The sequence below is a fragment of the Cryptomeria japonica genome, chromosome 8 (assembly GCF_030272615.1).
Source record: "Cryptomeria japonica chromosome 8, Sugi_1.0, whole genome shotgun sequence".
Taxonomy (NCBI): domain Eukaryota; kingdom Viridiplantae; phylum Streptophyta; class Pinopsida; order Cupressales; family Cupressaceae; genus Cryptomeria; species Cryptomeria japonica.
Window position 1 is genome coordinate 208,759,616 of NC_081412.1, and position 21,658 is coordinate 208,781,273.

Below are 21,658 nucleotides of genomic sequence, written 5' to 3' on the forward strand. Positions count from 1 at the left end.
ACTTAGCGGCTCCTTTGCAAAACCCTACTACAGCAGAAAAAGTATGAACGAAAAATTGAAGAGGCATCGAAAAAGCCTTTTTCTCTTCATTAAGCCTGTAGCCATATAATATTCACTTATCTGTCCAAATTTTACCTCTTCTCATCCCCCTCTTCTCCTAACACCACCTTTTCAATACAAACTGTCCACCAATACTGCGAAAGCAGCCGCAGGATGATCTGAATACTACTCTAATGGGGTTTTCCTAGAATGTACATTCTTGATTTCCGGCCAACGTGGAAATGAACTGAAACTTATACAGATGGCTCTCAGAAGGCTTATTGTCATTCGTGGTAGACAATAATGAAGGTATGTAGCGATTATTGTTAGTAGAATTACTATTTGTTTGCTCTGTGATTACATCTTTAATGTAATAGCAGCACTTTGTCGCTGCTTCATTCGATAATCTTTTAATGAAATTGGGAAGTCCGATTAAGTCATTGTTTCTTTGCACTGAAGTCCTGTGTGTTTAAATATTTTTCAACTAAACTTGATATGTCCACTTGATACAGATAAAATTGTTCTACTAAATATTTCAGATAAATGGTTTGAAGAGTTGAATAGGTGTAGTTCACACGGCATTTACTATTCTATTCGTTATTGAAATTTTTATTAGCAAGTCCGTCGCTATTACATTCACTTATATTTATTTTTCTTTTCGCTCAGCCGTTTTTACATTTCATACAACTAAGCTTTTTTGAAATTTAAATATGAACATTATTGTGTGTTCCAAATAGAAATTATAGTGATAGAAGCATAGGTATTATATCTAAAATAGAATATATAAAGAAATTAGAGATTGACCCAAAATTTTAAAGAATTTATAAAATAGTTATATTCTAAAAATTTAATTTAATAAAAAGATATTTTGATGCTCCATCAAAATAATGACGCAAAAAGGTAGGAGGCATAGGATGATGATTTTCAAGGCAGATTGTAAAGTGTAAAATTTTAACAGAATCTACAAAAGTTAAATTTGGCTAGAAAAGAAAAGAAAGATAAATTGCAGGTGCATACAGGGAAAAATTTGGAGCAGAAAAAATAAACTATTTTTCATTATTTACAAATGAAGAGATTACAAAGTAAATAGCCTTCATGAAAACAAAAAACAGAGGAAACCAGGGGCAGAATTAGAAAAAGAAGAGAAATGAGACTCAAGCTGTCTACTTTGGTTAGCTTAAAATAAAACATGGCAACAACAACTTTCTAGAATAAAACAAGACAAGTTTTCTTTTTAAGTCGTGGGAAAAATAATAGGAAGTTGCCTTTAAGTCATGTGAAAACAACTAGGAAGTTGCTGCTAACACCCCCCCTTAAGTCTAACTAAGGAGACAAATTCCTAAGGAAAAGAAAGAGGAAAGAGGGAAAACCCATTGCTAACAAAAAGCCCCCTCAAACTTGACACTAACTATGCATGACAACACTTGTTGTCGTGTCGGTAACCCCAAGAAGACCTCACAAAATGTGAAACTTCTGCTTAGTGAAATTTTTCATGAAGATGTCAGCAATCTATTCAGAAGTAGGACAATACTTCATACCAATGACCCCATCATGGATCAATTCTCGCATGTAGTGCATGTGGATCTCAACGTGTTTGGTTCACTATCACAATACATGATCTCTGCAAAACTTCAGTGTACTTTGATTGTCACACCAAATGACTATCAAATGATGAAAATGAATGCCTAGCTAAGTTAGGAGGTTTTGCATCCAAATGGCTTGAACTGTAACATTGATGACACCTCTATATTTGGCTTCTATAGATGATAAAAAAATGGCAAATTGCTTCTTGCTTGACCAACAAATGGGGCCAGATCCCAAACTAAGAACATATCGTGAAGTATACTTGCAATCAATGCTATCACAACCCAATTAGAATCAGTGTAGCCAAGGAAATCCAAAGTACATCCTATGGAATAATGAATCCCATAGTTGATGGTTCCCTAAACATAGCAAAGGATGTGCTTGGCAGCTTTCCAATGTAGCTCACGTGGCTCATGCATGTATCTAGCTACAACCCCTATTGCATATGAGAGATCAGGATGAGAATGGGTGAGATAAAGAAGACTCCCCACAAGTTATCGGTATTGAATGCAATCAACCAATGGTGTATCTTTGCCATCTTCAAGCTTTACCCCCAAAAGAAAAGGTGTTGTTGATGGCTTGCAGTCAGTCATGTGAAATTGAACTAGGAGATCTCCAACATACTTAGATTGAGATATGTTGATTCTTGTTTCATTCTAGCTGATTTCAAGTCCAAGGAAAAAGTGTAGGAGACCCATGTCTGTCATGGAAAATATGTCATGCAAAGCAGTTTTAACTGCAGTAATTGTTGTAACTAAACTGCCTGTTATGCATAGATCATCTACATACAATAGTATGATCAACAAGGAGTTACATGTTCTCATCATATAAAAATTTGGATCAGATTTGCAATGTATGAGACTTTGAAACAAAAGATATGAATCCATTTTAGCATACCATTCTTGAGGTCCCTATAGGCCATAAAGTGACTTCTTCAGTTTACATACCAAAGATTAGTTTTGTACATACCCTTGTGGCTACTTCATGTAGATTCCCTCTTCGAGATCACCATGAAGAAATGCATTCTTCACATCCATGTGGTGAACCTCCCACCTACTTGTTGCTGTAATGGAAAGAGTTAACCAAAGGGTAAGTGCACAAAGTTGTGTCCGCTTAGTGTGGAAGTTTTACACTTAGAAAAAAATGGCAAATCGCACGGAGTGCATGAGAAATGAAATGGGATCCCATTTCATGTCGGGATCCTGAACCAAAATTTAAAATAGGATCCCATTTAGCTTCGAGATCCCGAGCCTAGATCTAAGAAATGGGATCCCATTTCAAAAACAAAATGGGATCTCATTTCCTTTTTTTAATTTTCCTTTTTTTTTATTTTTATTTTTTAAATTTAATTTTTTTTTAACATTTTTATAAAAAATACAAGCTATATATACATGAAATATAAAATTTATATATAATTCACATTTCTCTGTCTTTTTTTTCCTTTCTATCTCACTTTTTCCCCTCTCTCCCAAAATTGAAAACTATCTCCACCTCTCTCTCACGTCCTTAACTCTTTACTCTTTATCTCCGCTCTCTCTATACACCTCCCTTTACGCCCTCTCTCTCTCTCTCTCTCTCTCTCTCTCTCTCTCTCTCTCTCTCTCTCTCTCTCTCCCTATATATATATATATATATATATATATATATATATATATATATATACATGTCTCTTAATGTATCATCTCTCTCTCCCAACCAACTTATCTTTCTCTACATATGTCATAATAGGTCCTACTAAGGGGTCTTATGTTATAATAGGTCCTAGTAAGAGGTATAATGTCATAATAGGTCCTCTTAAGGGGTCTTATGACATAATAGGTCGTATTGTGACATAATAGGTCGTACTATTTCACAATAGGATCTATTATGTCACAATGGGACCTCTTATGACATAATAGGTCGCATTATGACATTATAGGTCCTATTATGTCACAATAGGTCCTATTATGACATAATACTCCTTAACAAGTCCTAGTAAGGGGTATAAAGTCATAATAGGTCCTCTTAAGGGGTTTTATGACATAATATGACCTATTATATCATAATAGGACCTATGATGACATAATAGGATCTATTACATCATCATAGATCTTATTATGTCATTATTAGTCCTATTATGACATAATACCCTTTAATAGGTCCTACTAAGGGGTATAATGTCATAATAGGTCCTCTTAAGGGGTCTTATGACATGACAGGTCCTCTTAACGGTTCTTATGACATTATAGGTCCTATTATGTGAATCAATCCTATTATGTCATAATAGATCCTACTGAGGGGTCTTATGTCGTAATAGGTCCTCTTAAGGGGTCTTGTGACATAATAGGACCTATTATGGCATAATAGGTTGTGTTATGTCACAATAGGACCTATTATGACATAATAAGACCTATTATGTCACAATAGGACCTATTATATCACAATAGATTGTATTATGAAATTATAGGACCTATTATATCACAATAGGTCTTGTTATGACATAGTACCCCTTAACTCTCTCTAAAAGTACCATCTCTCTCTCCCAACCAACTTATCTTTCTCTACATATGTCATAATAGGTCCTACTAAGGGGTCTTATGTCATAATAGGTCCTAGTAAGAGGTATTATGTCATAATAGGTCCTCTTAAGGGGTCTATGACATAATAAGACCTATCAAGACATAATAGGTTGACCTATTATGACATAATAGGTCGTATTATGACATAATAGGTCTTCTTATGTCATAATAGGACTTATTATGTCACAATGGGACCTGTTATGATATAATAGGTCGTATTATGACATTAAAGGTCCTATTATGTCATAGTAGGTCCTATTATGTCATAGTAGGTCCTATTATGACAAAATACCCCTTAACAAGGCCTAGTAAGGAGTATAAAGTCATAATAGGTCCTCTTAAGGGGTTTTATGACATAATATGACCTATGATGTCATAATAGGACCTATTGCATCATCATAGATCCTATTATGTCATTATTAGTCCTATTAGGACATAATACCCTTTAATAGGTCCTACTAAGGGGTATAATGTGATAATAGATCCTCTTAAGGGGTCTTATGACATAATAGGACCTATTATGACATGACAGGTCCTCTTAAGGGGCCTTATGACACTATAGGACCTATTATGACATAATAGGTCCTATTATGGCATAATAGGTCCTATTATGGCATAATAGGTCCTATTATGGCATAATAGGTCCTATTATGTGATAATCAATCCTATTATGTCATAATAGGTCCTACTAAGGGGTCTTATGTCATAATAGGTCCTAGTAAGAGGTATAATGTCATAATAGGTCCTCTTAAGGGGTCTTATGACATAATAGGGCCTATTATGACATAATAGGGCCTATTATGACATAATAGGGCCTATTATGACATAATAGGGCCTATTATGACATAATAGGGCCTATTATGACATAATAGGGCCTATTATGACATAATAGGGCCTATTATGACATAATAGGTCCTATTATGTTGTAATTGATCCTATTGTGTCATAATAGGTCCTTTTAAGGGGTCTTATGTCATAATAGGTCCCAGTAAGAGGTATAATGCCCTAATAGTTCCTCTTAAGGGGTCTTATGACATAATAGGTCATGTTATGTCACAACAGGACCTATTGTGTCACAACGGGACCTATTGTGTCACAATGTGACTTATTCTGATATAATAGGTCATATTATGATATTGTAGGTCCTATCATGCCACAATATATCCTGTTATGATATAATTCCCCTCAACTCTCTCTAAATGTACAATCTCTCTCTTCCAACCAACTTATATTTCTCTACATATATCATAATAAGTCCTACTACGGGGTCTTATGTCATAATAGGTCCTCTTAAGGGGTCTTATGACATAATAGGTCATATTATGACGTAATAGGTCGTATTATGTCATAATAGGACTTATTATGTCACAATGGAACCTATTATGACATAATAGGTCGTATTATGACATTATAAGTCCTATTATGATATTATAGGTCCTATTATGCCACAATAGGTCCTATTATGACATAAAAACCCTTAACGGGTCCTCGTAAGGGGTATAAAGTCATAATAGGTCATCTTAAGGGGTTTTATGACATAATATGACCTATGATATCATAATAGAACCTACAATGACATAATAGGACCTATTAATTACATCATGATAGATCCTATTATGTCATAATTAGTCCTTTTATGACATAATACCCTATAACAGGTCCTACTAAGGGGCATAGTGTTATAATAGGTCCTCCTTAAGGGGTCTTATGACATAATAGGATCAAATATGACATGATAGGTCCTCTTAAGGGGTCTGAGGATATTATAGGACCTATTATGATATAATAGGTCCCATTATGTGATAATGGATCATATTATGCCCTAATAGGTCCTACAAAGAGGTCTTATGTCATAATAGGTCCTAGTTAGAGGTATAATGTCATAATAGGTCCTCTTAAGGGGTCTTATGACATAATAGGACCTATGATGACATAATAGGACTTATTATGACACAAAAGGACCTATTATGACACCAAATGACCTATTATGTTACAATGAGACCTATTGGGACATTATAGGTCCTATTATGTCACAATAGGTCTTGTTATGACATAATACCACTTAACAAGTTCTACTAAGGGGTATAAAGTCAAAATAGGTCCTCTTAAGGGCTTTTATGACATAATATGACATATGATGTCATAATACGACTTATGATGACATAATAAGTCATATTATGTCATAATCAGTCCTATTATGACATAATACCCTTCAATAGGTCTTACTAAGGGCTATAATGTCATAATACATCCTCTTAAGGGGTCTTATGACATAATAGGATCTATTATGACATGACAAGTCCTCTTAAGGGTCTTATAACATTATAGTGACATAATAGGTCCTATTATGTGATAATCGATCCTATTATGCCATAATAGGTCATACTAAGGGGTCTTAAGTCATAATAAGTCCTAGTAAGAGGTAAATTATCATAATAGGTTCTTTTGAGGTGTCTTATGACATAATAGGACCTATTATGACTTAATAGGTTGTATTATGTCAAAATAGGACCTATTATGACACAATTGGACCTATTATGTCACAATAGGACCTATTATGTCACAATGGGACCTATTATGACATAATAGGTTGTATTATGATACTATAGGTCCTATTGTGTCACAAATTATAAGATCTTCTAAAATCTAGAATTCGTATTATAACTCATAGAGATCTGAAACCACTCTCAAACATCCTGCCAATATATACATGAAATATAACTTAAAGTATAAGAAAGGAAAAAGACAAAGGGAAATGTGAGTTAAACTTAAATGTTATATTTCATGTATATATAGTTTGTTTTAAAAAATATATATTATAGATTTTTTTTAAAAAAATGTATATATATATTTAAAAATAAAAAAGAGGGAAACAGGATACCATTTTGTTTTTTAAATGGGATCCTATTTGCTAAATGTGTTTTTTAATTATTTTAGAAAACCAAATGGGATCCCATTTCTAAAAATTTCAAACTTTGGTTTGGTTGTAGCTTCGGTTTTGGCTTGGGAAATGGCTTTGAGTGCCGACCCTTTGGCTTGGACCTGGTTTGACCTACACTTGAAGGCCAGATCAATCTTCATATAAAATAATGATTTCAAAAATATATCTGAACACCAAATTTTCAGAATGCTTTTAAACAATGAAAACCAATTCTGTAGAGACTTTCTAGATTCGGAATATGTAATTTTTTTAGAAAATGGATCAATATTTTTATTTTAAAAATAATTACTACTGAAAGAGGTCCATAAACTCAAAATAACATGGTTTTTTAGTTTTTTAATAGCTTTTTTGTCTCTAAGTTTTTTGAAAAAAAATTATATGGCATCAAACTAGAGACAATTCTATACAATTTTTTAAAAAAAATGTTAAGTTTACGTCAAATTATGCTTGTCGTACACAAGAATTTTTCAAAACAATGATTATGCCCAATAAAAAATTAACCAAAAAAAACCATATAGAAAAAAATTACAAAAAATTATTTTCATCAAAGGTGAGCGAGTTACAGATCTTTTCCCAAAAGGATTTATAAAAATAATTTCAGTTAGGTCAAATTATGCTTGTCATACATAGGTATGGTATGGTCCTTCAAAGTGACTTTTAAACTATAGGTTTTAGTAATGCTTATTCAAACTTCATTTTTAAGATTTGGGTATTAAAATAAATTACATATTTGGAAAGTAGACATTAAGCACTACATTATCTATTACTGAATTTTTTCAAGATTCATTCTTTAAGTGCCTCAAATCTTTAGGTCAAACATGATGAAATTGAAAACCATGGGAAAAAACTTCCACTTTTTGGCAAAGAAGTGGACACAACTTCTTGCAGGTACCCCAAAAGGAGTCCATTTTTGTGAATGGTGCAAAAGTCTCATCTTAGCCGATACCATGAACTTGTTGAACTCCTTTGGCTACCAACCTTGCTTTGTATCTACTTGGCAAATAGAGATAAAATTGATAGAAAGTTTTGGAATGTGAAAAACATTCTCAAAACTATGAATACCGATCTCTACTTATCCTTGTCCTATTGCCTCTACTCAATAATTATCTCCAATGAAAATAGGATGACCTTCATATGGTTTTAAAGATGAAAGAGCATTTTTTGTGGTTGCCATGTGGTGTGAAGCTCCATAGTCTATGAGCCATGCATCTAGAGAAGAATGAAAGGAAATTAATGCATGCACATTACCTCTTGTTTCTAGTGCTTTTTCTTCTTGCTTCTTCTTGGCACTTTTTGGAATAAAGTTATCAAGATTATTCTACTAAAGTGTTTGCACCATGAGATCAATGGTCTTCTTCATGCATAATGATTCTAGATGGTAATCACGATTGCGATAGCTGCACTTTGATTTGCCCTTTTTGTCCTTCTTTTCCTTCGAACTAGTAGGTTCATCTCGAGGTTTGAAATTAGCTCCCTTTTCACGATCAGGATCCTTCTTTCCTTTGCCTTTGGATTGTTAATTGGATTTTGAATTGTTCTTCCCACTTGCATGCATAGCAAGGGCATGAGCTTTGGAGTTTTTCAAGGTACCCATCTTTATGAGCTTATCCTACTCATATATGAGAGACTCAATAAATGCATCGAGTGTGGGTATCTTCCAAGTTGCCCCAATTATAATCCTTATTGTGTGAAAAGAAAAGACAAAAGCAACAAATTCTGGACCCAATTTTGACAAAACTGAAAGAATTAACATGTTTTCTACTTTGGCTTTGTCAATTCCACAATCTTTCAGCTAGAGTAACAATGCTTTGAACTTTGTGAAGAAGTTTTGAATATTTTAAAAACTTTCTTGATCTAATAAGTTGAACTCATTCTCGAAGATGTGACCTCGCATCTCATCTTGCTTCCCAAAAAGAGTCTCCAACGTAATCCAAACTATGTTTGGTGTTGTGCATGCTTAACATGAAACAATAATCTCGAGAAATGGATAAGCAAAGGAGATTGTGAGCTTCATCCTTCTAGTTGAAATATTTGCATTTTTCAACTACACAATTTGGTTGAACCTCTATTGCCATTACAATCTAATACAAGCCTCTACTTCTAAGTTGGAGCAAAACCTTAGGTTTACAATAGAAATCATTATAAGGCATGAGAATTGCAGAAGCTGGAAATTCCATTCTTCTTAATTGCTCTAATTTTTCAATACCTGCAAAAAATTGTTATTCCTTCTTCTTCCTAGCTCCTAGAACTCTCAAACCATGTAAAATTTTAACAGAACCTGCACAAGTTAAATCTAGCTAGAAAAGAAAACATATTGGAAAAAATTTGGAGAAGAAAAAATAAATTGCTTTTTATTTACAAATGAAGAGATTACAAAGTGAATAGCCTCCGTGAAAACAAAAAGCAGAGGAAAGCAGGGGCAGAATTAGAAAAGGCAAAGAGATAAGACTCGAACTATGCACTTTGGTTAGCTTAAAATAAAACATGGCAACAACAGTTTTCTAGACTCAAACAAGGCAAGTTTTCCCTTAAGTCATGAGAAAAACAATAAGAAGTTGCCATTAAGTCACGCGAAAACAACTAGAAAGTTGCCGCTAACACAATGCTGGTTAGCTTAAAGTAAAACATGGCAACATAAGTTTTCTCAAGTTTTCCCAAAAGTCATGGGAAAAATAATAGGAAGTTGCCTTTTAAGTTATGCGAAAACAACTAGGAAGTTGCTACTTCCACAATGCAGATCGGTCCATTCCTGGCGCAAAGAAGGAAAGCTACTTCCCTCAAATGGTTCATTTATGGGATGCAGTGGATGGAGATATTGATGCAATTTAGTGAATGACTCTGATTGCTAGGATTTTGGGCAAGGCGGGACGCAAGGATCAAATCAAATGTTGGTTTGACGCACACTGGAGAGAGGCGGGAGAGGTCATCATTATGCCTAAATGATATTTAATTATTGATTTCCATTCTGAAATAGCCAGAGACGAAGTTATTGAATGAGCACCTTTGAAGTTTAAAGACGATTTTGTGTATACAAAGGAATCGTGAGCTATCTTCGATCCAAAGAACTCTGATCCATACGATGGTCCAATATGGGTTAGACTTTATTCTCTCTATTTTGATTTCTGGTCAAGCAATAGTTTGTATCAAATTCGTGATTCTCTGGGGCATGAGATCGATCTTGACTTGGATGAAGGTGACTCGATACATTTTATGCAGATCAAGTTATTGGCAGTCAAAAGACTGTCGCCCATCAATCGGTTGAAGACTTCGGCTAGACAGTGGATGGAGCAAATTTAGTTGGATGAACATAAATTCCTTATGCACTCGGTGTTGTAGTTGGCTACATAATGTTCTATAATACCCTAGACCTTCCCTAAACTACAGGACAAAGAAAAAATCTTCGGCGTGTGCTACGACTTCCACTTGTGTGAAGAGCCCTGTTTTCCCTCCGTCTAGGAGTGCCTTGGTGTTGGGTGCAAATAGAGTGATTGGGCATGGCTCAAATATTGGTCCTTCTCACAGTTGGGTTGGGGAGTTTGCTATTGTGCCATATGTTGGGCTATTTGTGGATGCTGCCTCTAGGCAACGTTAAATGATTCAACCTTTCCTAAGCTAGGTGATGATCATTGGACGGGAGTGGAATATCAAGACAACGATGAGCTAGGAGTAGTTGAAACTAGATCCATAAGCCAATCTGCTGCAAAAGGCATAAAACAGATCAAAGGAGTTTGAAAAAGTAAGGGAAGGAAAACAAACAAACAAAAGCAGGAATTAGCTGGTAAACGAGCAAAGTATTCCAACATTAAAAAATACCTTGCTGTAATCAAGGGAGTGATGCCCTCCCTTGGAGGATGATGAAGATTGCTACTTTGAGCGTTAGGAGCTTAGACAAGCCTAAGAAGAGGCGCTTGTTGAAGCACAACTTTTCGCCTAATTTGGTTTTATTACAAGAGACCAAATTGAATGAGTAAGATGCATGCTTTTCTTAAAACATTGAAGGAAGTGGAATGGATGCTTTGAATATTTCATAATAGTGTGGGAGCCCTTGGCATTCTGTACGACCCTAGAGAGGTCAAGTTGGAGAAAGAGTGAGAGACATGGGCCTTTAGAAAAGTTAGTAGACTTGATTGTAATTGATTGTAATAAATAGGGGGTGGATGGATTGGATCAATATCATAAATTGAAACACAAACATAAAAACAAACAAACAAAAAATATAAACAAATAAATTCAATCAATTTTTTCATGTGTTATGGCACATTTTCACTAATAACTTTAATAAATTATATCCATCTCATTTGATGCTAAAATCATTACATCTGCCTTTGTAAATAGAGGTCTATGGATAATTCTAGAAACATCGAAAGATTTTAGGCCAACCTCACAAAACATTTAATATTTTTCCCTTCTAAAAAAATTTATTCAAATGATCATTGAGGTATATCCCAACAGTAATGTGTTGTTTCTTCTTTTAAATATTTATCAAACTACAAAGACCGCAAGGACAAGAGAAGAACGTGGGAGAGACTGAGCTGTTTCTTAGAATAGATGAAGGATGAAAGATTAATCTTAGGTGGCAACTTCAACGCTATCCTAACAGTAGAGGAGAAAAGTGTGGGTCTGTGCAAAGAGAATTCATTTTCCTCATGTTCCCATGCGGCTGCTTAACTCCATTTTCTACTTAATTTTAAGCAGTTGGAGTGTTCCCATGCAAATTTAAAATTGTTGGAAAATGATAATTTACAATCTTTTGCTATTTAAGTGGAGCAGCTATTATTTAGGAATAAAAAATAAGCTGTAGGAAAATAGGGGTGCTGGAAATAAGCAACAACTGCATATTGCTAAAAATGCCACGTGGCTCCACAAATTTGTTTCCTTCTTTTTTTTTTAACATTTTATTTCTATTTTGTATTGTTCACAAATTATTACTAATATTATTAATACTAATTTTAATATTTCCCTTAAAAAATAAGCAGAAAAATAAATACTCATGGGTCCACCAGCTCCATAGATATTTCCTAAAAATATTGAGCAGCAGTTGCTAGCAAAAATAAGCTAAGCAGCTGCATGAAAACATGTTGTTATTCATGATTTCAGACAATTAATTGAGGTGAATAGGTTGTAGGATGTTGTCCTAAAAAATGACATATTTACCTGGACCGATAGGAGGGTAGTGTTCACGAATCTTGCAAATAGATTAGACCAGTTTTTTAATATAAATTGGTCGGACTCGCAGGTTGGAGTGGACTCTTGAATTCTCCCTATTTTCTTTCTGACTACTTCCTGGTCATTGTAGATTTCTGCAAAATCTTTAGGCCACAGAACTCATACTTAAAATTGTAGTTGATGTGGGTATAGTGCCCTGATTTAATTGGTTAGATGGAGGGCTAGTGGTTGGAGGCTCCAAGAGCTATATTTAAATAAAAAAAATTTGGCATACTTAAAGGAGAAGCTCAGAGAGTGGAACAAGTCCGATTTCAAGAATATATTTTAGGAGAGTGAAGAAGTTGAGAGACAGCTTCCGGCTCTCAATGAGAAAGTTATGGGCACTGTAAAATTTTGCAGCTACCTTATTTACGGTGGAACTATGCTCTCCCCGTAAGCCATGACAATTATGTTAAGGAAAAAGTCCGCTTGGCCAAGCAAAGGGAGGTGCTAGCTCTTATTGAGGGGTATTGGAAAGCTAAAGCCAGGAAAACATCCACGGGAACACAAAGTTTTTCCACAATTTTGTGATAGTCAAAAGGATGTTTAATCGTATCAATAAAGACTAATCCTTAGGGAAAAGAGTGTTCTAACCCGAAGGAGATTGAAGTTTAGGCTATACTGGCACCTAGTGGGCAATCTAAGTTTGTTGCAAAAGGGATCATCTTAGATGGTATCACTTCGGAGATTATTACTGGAGATACTGTAATGCTAACCACTCCTTCCACGTTAGAAGAAATGAAATCTACTACATTCGGACTTCACCCAGACAAGGCACTTGGCCCTGTCGGGTTCGCTACTTTATTTGTTCAACAATACTGGCACTTAATTGGTCACGATCTATGTGGGTTTGCGGAGGGGTTTTAATAAAAGGAACAAATTCATTGAAGATATCATCAATACTGTTATCACTCTCATCCCGAAGAGGTCATATTCCCAGTCTTTTACTGAGTTTTGGCCCATAGCATTGTGCGCCACACTTTGTACAAGATTATGCCTATGACAATGGCAAACAGATAACAAATCATCCTTAGCAAGGTGATCGTAGTTGAGTCAAGCGGTTTCATGCCTGGTAGAGAAATTGTGGATAGAATCACTTTGGCAAATGAAGTTGTTCGTTTGATTTTGTCTACGAATCTGAAATGTATGATTATCAAGCTTGATATTGAAAATTTTATGATATGTTAAGTTGGATATTTCTTATTCAAGTGCTTGTTATGTTTAGATTCTACTGAAGGTGGATAGAGTAGATTTTCTTTCTATTTTAGTTAATGGCTCGTTATGTGGCATTTTCCAGTCATCCAGAGACCTGAGGCAAGGAGACCCATTGTTCTCCGTTCATTTTTTCCCCTTTTCACTGATGTGTTGGGCAGACTAACTATTGCTAGAGTGGCTAGGGGTGATTGGTGTAAGGTTCGGGTCACAACATATTTAAGTCGTCAGATGCCTATATAGTTTGCCGATGACATGGCTACACTAGGTGAATTAAAGGTTAGAAAAGCTAATGTGACAGGGTTTTGGTGAGAGGTTGAGGTGTTCTGCATAGGGGTAGCATTGAGTGGAGGAGCGAAAACCAAGCAAAAACTATAGAGCAGATGCATTGGCCCCTGATCTAGAGTAGAGGCTAAGCCCCTTCGACAACACACTTTTTCAAGGAGAAAGTAAAAAAAAAGGAAAATTAACTGGATGATTATGCATAAGATGATTTAGGAGAAAAAATGGTAACCATGAATAGGAGAAAGCCTACATTCCAGAGGAGAATATTTAATGAGGTGATAGCTCACAACTCCGCACAGTGCTAGAAAGTCTTCCCGTCTGAACCCATAATGGTGTTGCTCAATCTGTTCACTACCATCTAAGGATTGCTTGATGTATTCATCATAAACATGCTTCTACCTTAAACTCGAAACATTCTCCCCCTCACAGCACATACCAATGACTTGCCCAATCAGCTCTTTAGAGACTTCTACACCTTCCACTTGCACCTTTTTGTCGTCCCAACTGTTCATGAATTATGATGAATGTTCATCATCTTTTCCTTTCATAGACATGTAAAGTGGAGTGAGACATCTTTCAAAGTTCTCCAAAACCTAAATATTTTTATTTATTTTAATGACATAAATGTAGTGGGTTCAACTCCTAGGTGCTAGTCCCCCATTTTTTAATCATTCACAGTGATAGAAATATTATCTATAGTGAGTCGTGAATGGAAGCCAAGATACAAAAGAAATAGAAAATACATTTCTTTTATATTGTAAATGAACTTTAGTGTTACTTAAGTAGCCTTCACTTAAAATGGTGCATCCATATCTGCCATGTGAGGGTAAAAAATCCTTCATATATCGATCCCTATCTTTATTAATATTTTCCTTTTCACTTTATTTTAGCAATCCAACATGATCTCTTGGATAAGGTTTTTATAATTTTGTGAGGTATACAATAAAAAAATTGGGATGCAGTCTTACAAGCCATCTTGAAATGGTTGATATGTTGTATTTGAAATATTTCATATCATTTCATCTATCTCACTTTTAGTGTGATTTTTTCACAAATGCTGTCATTTGATGTTGAGCTGATATTTTTTATTGAGCTTAAGTATTTTCCAATCACATCACTTAATCATTGTGATGTAATTATTAAATATTATATTAATGAATATTCAAAACATATTTCACTTGATATAATTATTATAGTTCTCGTGGAATGAGATATTAATCTTAATCTATAGAATGATTAATTATATAATTTTACCTATTTTCAAACAAAATAGTCTTTACTTGGGAATACATATTCCTCTCTAGCATTAAATAGTCCCACTCATCACTATGTAACCCCAAATTATGCAAGGCATTGAATAGTTTATTCCCTTCTTTACATGTATGGTTGGTCTTCCATTGTGATACTGATGGTAACATTTACATGCAATATTCTACAATTTATTTCATTTTCTAAGGGTGTTGCAAGGAAGAGGTTAGGAGGTCAATGATTATCTTAGATTCCCCTTTAATTATTAGATTCTTAAAGTGATGCAATATGGCATGTTTAATCCCCCACCATATACATTGAACCTTAGCGTCATTTTTTTATTTGGCTCCAACATTTTTAAAATAGTCTTGTATCATTTAACATTTATCATCTCTTTGGATTCTCATTAAAACTATAATAAATAAACTACCTATCTTGCACCTATCAAATTTTAACTTAACTTACCTCTCTTCTAGTTTTATCCATTTAACATATTTTCTTAGGATTCTTTTTGTAGGCCTATTTCAATTTGTTAGGAAAATGGTCCCCCAATTTGACATTTGTTGGTAAATAGATTTGTCACTTCAATTTCATCTCCAAAATTCAACTTGTTTGCTCGAAGAGTGGTGACAATAATGCCAACTATTTAAGAAATTTTGGTGAAGTCACAATCTTCCTCTACGTTTGAGAGGGCCAGCGCCCTTGTATGATGGAGGTATTCATAGGATTTTTGTGTAGTTTGAACCTAAATGTACATAAAAGAGAAAAGACAAACCTAAGGAAAGATGACTAATAAAAACACCAATAGTATACATACAAATACCATTTGAGATTCTTGATGAATAACAATTACAAAAGGGGGGCTAAGCACAAGATGTGTTTGTCTTTTAGATATGCAATGTTGATGAAAGAAGGAAAACATATTTTGCAATACAAAGAAACAAGTTACTTAAGTACATTCAAACCAAAATACTAGGGTATGATTATGTTTTATCAATTGCATATGTCTTTGAATTGAAAACCAATAGATCACATAGATACACAAAGGAATTATCAATTTAACATATGAAAAATTGATAAAAATAACTCATAAAAACATTCAAGACATATGAACTGAATGCATTCTTCATTATTCTTTTGAAAATGTACAAGTTCAAAGTATTTTGGTACAAAATGTGAAACCAAAAGTTATTTGGAATTTGCAATTTATAAGAGTCCCCTTTTTACATTGCAAAAGCCTTATAATTATAAGCTTGAGAGAATAACTACCTTGCACAACTACTTATGATAACCACCTCAAATGATTACTTAGGATAACTACCTAAAATAATCATTTAAGATAACTAAAACAGTTATTACTTTGGATAACTACCTTTTTAGAGAAGTTATTATTTACCTAACTTTCACTAAAATAAAATCCAGATTCTAACTTGTAGTTAGAATCAGTGACTTACATCACTTTTACAAAATGAAAATTTAATATTTGTAACTTTTGCCAAGAAAAAACATGTTATTCAATTGAAGGAAGCACCATGTCTTATCCTAATCCATGAGTTATATTCTCAATAATAATTTGGCCTTCAAGTACATCTTCCAAGTGCTTTTTTTTCCTTCTATGATCTCTTACCCTTCCTCAGGTAGTGTAGTGTTTCCATAGTCTTAAATGCAATCATATGCGACCTCATAACTCATTACCAGTAACACGTTCTCATGTTCTCAATGCATCTGCCAATGTCTCTTTTCTCCTTGCGAGATGAAAGAATACTACTCTTGTTAGTACAAAACATTTTCAATAGATTCATTTCTATTCTTTGAGGGATTTCATCATAATACATATCAGTATCTGGCTTGAAATGTTAGACCAAAGACTCAATACGACTGATTTATATAATTCACCCCTGACATTAATATCAAGTCTGATAACCTCATTGGTAGGAAGACCCAAATCTTCTCTCTTACAAAAGCCATGCTATCCCTTGTTTGTTTTCCTTTGATGGAACTTGACTTGTGCTTCATATGCTTACAAATGACTATTTTGACTATTCACTAACAAACAATCTTCCAAAGCCGCATTGCAACTAGTACCATAGGTTGAGCACACGCCATGTGCCACATCCCCAATCAAGACTATACTTTTATGATGAATTTGGGATAGATTGAACACATCTGGAGCCTTCTTTCTAATGATCCTGTGACATCTGTTGGACAAGGTGTTTTCAAGAGTTCTTAATTCAATGTATTTCCCCGAAAGTTTCCGTCCACAATATTAACCAGCATCATTATTCTGTTTTTCCAAGCTCGTACCTTATTATGTTCTATGGTAAACATGGACTTCCTTGCCAAAAATCATTTTGTGTGCATTCTATGATGATTTCATTTCATTCTTGAAGATTCTTGAAACACATACGAAATACAATAAGACTGCTAAAGAACAGAGAAATATTTAAAATCCTCTGTTTTAAAATCTACAATTCTTTGAGGCACAATATCAATCAGTTCGGGTGTGATATCAACGATTCAACGTTTTGCATGCATGAGAATACAATGGTGCAGGCCGTAGAATGTAGCTTTACAGCTGCCAATTGCACATTTCTGAAAAGTTTCTAAGGACTTTTCAATGAATCTGTTTTCTTGTTAGATTGGAATTATTGCATTCCATGAGTTCATATTTATTTCATGTGCATTCAATTCAAACAATGTTACACCTGAGACTTGCATTTGCTGGAAAGTTTGTAAAACTTTTTCAACAAATCCTTTACATTGCAATCGTTGCATTCCTGTGACATCAAATTTGTTTGTAGCATTCTATCAAATGGTTTGCATATCGTTCCTTTGCTTCCATATTTTGCATGAACGTGTACCCACACGATTTAATTTGATTGAAAGTTTCTAAAGCCTATTCATCGCATTGATTTTGTGCAAATCTTGCGATCACTGCATTTGATGAGTGTACATTCCTTTGAGAGGTTCTGACGAAAAGTCCAACACCATGCCGGTGCCCTTTTAATTAAACATGACTTAAAGTTTACAAAGGCATATCAACCAATGAATCTTCTGAAAACTTGCAACAATGGCATTATGTGAGACGACCATCCTTCGAGACATATTGTCAAACAACTTAGATCCTTTGGTATATGGTTCCACAGTTTGAAGCATGTCCTTCTGTCCAGTACTTCGATGAATGTTTTAAGCCTGTTCCAAATTTTCTCACATTGGCATGGCTCGGAAGTAGAGGAAAATTTGGCTTACACCTATCAATCACATTGGTTTGACTATTTATAGACTTTCCAATAAATATCTTTTCTAACAAATCCCAAAATCATTATCTCAGATCAGATCTATCTAAAAAAATTGTCATTCATGTGTCGTGGCTGTTTTTGAATGCTTCACATATCTGTCTATAAGACATGTACCAGCAATCTTATAGCCTTCGACTGCTATGCCAATTTCTTGCACAAAAGTCTCGTTCCTCTGAAAGGACTTATTTCTACCACTCTTTTGTATACTTCAAAAATTGCATTCATGTCTCACAAAGCATTCAACTATAATATCTGACAAAAATTCCTATTCTAATATGCTTTGGTGGACATTCATAACCAGCTTCAAGGAGTACCGTTTTGGCACGAAATTTTTGCAAAGGCTTTTGAATCCTGCCGTTACGCCTGCCAATTGCTTCTGATTAAAAGTTTATAAAGCCTTCTCATTAAATCGATTTTGTGCTTAAGCTGCAGTCATAGTATATGAAGCAGCTGCATTTTCTTGAAAGATTCTAAACCTTTTCATCAAATCAACTTTCTGCATTTCGTGCAATTGCTCCACGGGATTACATCTCCTCGAGGCATTTTGTCATCTAGTTCACATCGTATTAATGCTTCAACAATTCACATTTCTTTAATAATGCAATGTTGTGAGAAGACATCTCTCTAGGTGTTCTATTTAACACTACATGCCTTGTCAATAATTTGTATTTGGCGTGCATGTTTAACGGCACACTTGTAACTGCAACACCTGAATATATTTTCCCTCCGGCTGTGCTTTCATTTTTCGGCATGAGTATCTACAAGTGAATATTATTGTGGAGTCTAATTTTGCAGCTACGAAATGCATTGCTTGAAAGAATAAGAAGCTTTCGCAATACTTGATGATACTCCTAAGTGTATCACCTTCTTTAGCTATTTTTATCAGCTTGGCGCAATGGCCGATAGACTTGTCGTCTAATGGCTGCATCGTTATTTGAAGTGTGTTACAAACTTAGACGTCGATGAGTGGATTATATTAACCACTTCTTCATGGTTGGAATGTATTGAAAGCTTTGTAAAGTTGGGTAAGTTGTGGATGATCTTATTTGATGAAGTACATCGTTACGACAACTTGACTAAGCAACCAATCGGTATTTTCTCTCCTTTATTAATAAGGCTAAGGAAGCCAATAAATTAAATTTATGTCAAGTTCGTAAAATAACTGATTCATGAAGGTTTTTAAAAGATTCGACCTGAACACCCTCCTGGTACCACGAGATTCCACCGATGCATAACATTTATTGACTGATACTTTATAAATGCTTCGCAGATTGAATAGAAATAGCTAATGAATTATTTTCTTGTACTTTCACTTTTCATAATTAAGAGACTTCAAGTGCTTAGAGGAGAAAAACATCAGTAATTTTTGACTCATTAAATATTATGTCATAAAATATTTTAAGAATGGTTCAAATGCTTTGACAAGAAGAACCTAAAGAATTGTTGGTACTCAATGAATTATCAAATTCCTCATTTAATCATATTCATTATTTTGAGTAGAGTGCATGACTACTCCTTAAGGTCTTGATCATGACAATGGATTATTTTGCGTCAGAATGGCAAGATGCTCCACATTTGAGGATAATTGAATTTTTTTTACTAAGAGGTTCCCCATCCAAGGAATTTGGCACAAAAGTTTAAAATTTGACCTATTTAAAAAATAGGTTAATAGCTGGTTTAGACTAAGGACAAGGACTATGAGGGACACAACATGAACCCAAAACTTTTGCAAAGAATTACTACCTTAAACATTGGGCAATAGAATCACAAAAAATAGAAACAACATTGGGGTTAAGAAGAAAAACTAGACAAAAACAATAAATGGCTTGAGCACAACAATTTTTGTAACCTAAAATATGTACATGGCTTGTATTGCTCCTTAGGTGGCTCCAAAAAGATCATACAAATCTGTTAATGGGCTGAGAGAAATAAGAACCCATGTGAAAAGGTGACGTGGATACATGTAATATCTATAAGTTCAATGAGTTGACCAAAATGATATGTCAATGAGAATGGTTATTGGAGAAGGACTAAACAAGCATTCATTGTCATAAACCTCTAAGCTCTCTAGAAAGACCTTGGTACCACATTGTGCAATGTTGGCTATGTTATCTGGTATCATGTTGAGCATACCAACTTTCTCTATCTGAATATCCTTTTGATAGTTTGGATTGGAAGAAATCAAGCCACAAATTGAACAACCTTTACACAATTGTGATGTGAAAAAGTTGTTGTAGATACAACCATCGAATTTTTTTCTTGGGTATCAAATTCAAAGAGCATTGAATAATCTTTTTATAGTACACTTTCTTCTTGCTTTATCATGAGAATTCTTTAAAAATTTTCCTCCATGGAAAATGAAAATGAAGAAGAGGGCACATTTGTACCTTGACAATTATTTGTAGAGATGCTTTCGTTATAAAACAAACGATTGAGGTAGGCATATTCAGTAAAGAGGAAATAATCTTTTGAAGCCTTCCAACACTAACCTAGGATATGAAAATCATGAGAGTCAACTTCATTGGGTTCCTCCATTAGATCATATATTACCTCATTCCTTTTTTCATTATTGGTAGGATTCCCAAACAAATCCTCTGATATAGGGTTGGCAAAAGATTCCAAAAGATGATTACTACAAACATTGAATGTTCCACTAAACACAGTTTGTGCATACATTGGGATGATTTCACCTACCAATATATCTTCATAGCCTTTGTCTTCAACTTGTTCATAGATATCTACATAACCTTTTATGTTCTCTTGTCCCAATGATTGTTCTTTGTCACACCCTTCATTTAATTTCAAAACTTCATACTTGAGTGCCATGTATGATAAAGACAGGACAATTGATGATTTATCTTCTTTCTCTTTGAGTTGATCTTTAAGTCTAGATTTACAATTATAACACTCTTATCTTATTTCTCTTTGAGTCGATCTGAAGTCTAGATTTACAACTATAACACTCATTAAAGGTTTCCCAATATCTTCAAAAGTAAAGGTCTCGAATTTTTAAGGGAATTTTACATTTGTAAGGGTTCACTTGTGATTGTTTTTTAATCAATCATGGTAGTGCAAGGTTAGCCAAAACTGATTAAACTTTAACATCATCAATGCTACTCTCACCTTGATGCATATTTTCTTCCTCCTTCATTTCAACCTTGGGCTGCATTCATGTTTGAAAAGCATATGATATATCTTCTTTAGGCTCTTTTCTTTTAGGTTGACAGAATATTTCTTCTTTCATATCGCAATCTTCATTCTCTATTTCTCTCACTTCTTTTTCATCT